Raw genomic sequence first — 1630 nt, forward strand, 5'->3', positions numbered from 1 at the left:
CGCGGAGGGACCGACCGCCACCACACACACCGTCGTCCGCCATGTTCGAGGCAGCCGGCCGTGGGGCGCTGTGGGGCCGCCGGCCGGGCGGCGGGGCCCAGCCGGCAGACACCTGGCAGCTCCCCGAGGCCGGCCCCGCGCCCCCGCGCCCCTCGGGTCGGTACTCACGTGAGATAACGGCCCAAAGAGTCGGGTAAAGCGTCTTCTCTTTTTCGGCGGAATTTTTAAAGAGGGATGTGGTTACCTTGAGCAGAAATACCCAAGGCGGCCTGGGCCATAGGCTGCGGGGACGACGTGGGGGAAAAAGCGCGGCACCGACACCAGCTGTGGAGCAGTGGCGGCGGCGGCCGAAAGGAGAAATAGAACAACAGCGCGAGTAAAAGAAGAATGGCGAGGACTGGGTGGGGAGAGGATTCGGCCTCGTCACACTGCAGAGCCGAAGAACGAGAAAGGATGAGAAGAGGCAGAGAAGGTGGAAAAAAAGGAAACACTGCAGCCGAACGAAAAGCCAGAGAGTGTGGGAAGGCGGCGCCGGCGACGCCAGTATTTATGGTAAGGGGGCGGGGTCTGGTGACGTCACAGCCGGCCGGGCCGCCGCGCGAGCGGGGCGGAGCCGGGCTGCGGCCTGGGGCGAAGGGAGGGAGCGGAAGAGAAAGGCGTGAGACAGGGACGAGGGACTAGGGACAGGGCGTGGGGGGGCGAAAGGGGGCGGGGCAGGACGGGCGACCCCGGTTGCAGGTGCCGACCGCCTGGTGGCTTCCCGCCCTCCCACGGGCCGCAGGTCCTCCGCCCGCGGAGCTCTTGGCGCGCGGACGGGGGCGGTCGAGGGAAAAGGGACGCGACTGGGCCGGAGCGCAGCGTCGTCCCGCGCCTCCACCCCTCAGGCGCCTACGCTCAAGCTTGTCGCTGGCCCCGGCGCAGGGAGAGTTGGGCCGGCTCTCTGCCGGCCAAGACGCCGGGAGTTGTACTGGGCCAGGGGCGGCGGCACGCGTGCACTGCCTGGAGAGGCTGTAAGGGAGGCCTGTGAAGGTCTTCGCCGGAACACCCCCCTCCAGAGCACTACGCTTTTTGAGGGTTCCACAGGCTATGCCTGGGGACTGCCCGCCCAGGCTGAGGTTTCTGCGCCCGCGGGATACCGCGCTCCTTTATGGAAACGAGTTCCTAATGGCCGTGATGGGTGGGCCCAGTGCTGGTGAGGTTACAGAGCCTCGTGACCGCGTGAAAATGTCCCCAGTGCTCGTATGTTACAATATGATGCAGTAGGAATTTTTTTTAAGGAATGTGGCCTCTGTGTCCTCATTTAAAGGGTTGGTGCAGTCACACCGAGTCCTTATTAATGAAGGACCAGTGTTGGAGAGGGGATTATTGATGTTATAAACGCGCATTACTTTAATCCTCCGCCTCGTTTTCGCATTTTAATTTTACTACTTAATAACAAATTTTTTTTTAAAGATTTTATTTATTTATTAGAGAGAGCGACAGCGAGAGAGGGAACACAAGCAGGGGAGTGGGAGGGAGAAGCAGGCTTCCCCCTGAGCTGGGAGCCCAATGGGGGGCTCCATCCCAGGACCGTGGGATCATGATCTGAACCAAAGGCAGACCCTTAACGACTGAGCCACACAGGCGCCCC

The sequence above is a fragment of the Ursus maritimus genome, unplaced genomic scaffold (genome assembly GCF_017311325.1).
Source record: "Ursus maritimus isolate PB19 unplaced genomic scaffold, ASM1731132v1 scaffold_9, whole genome shotgun sequence".
NCBI lineage: Eukaryota > Metazoa > Chordata > Mammalia > Carnivora > Ursidae > Ursus > Ursus maritimus.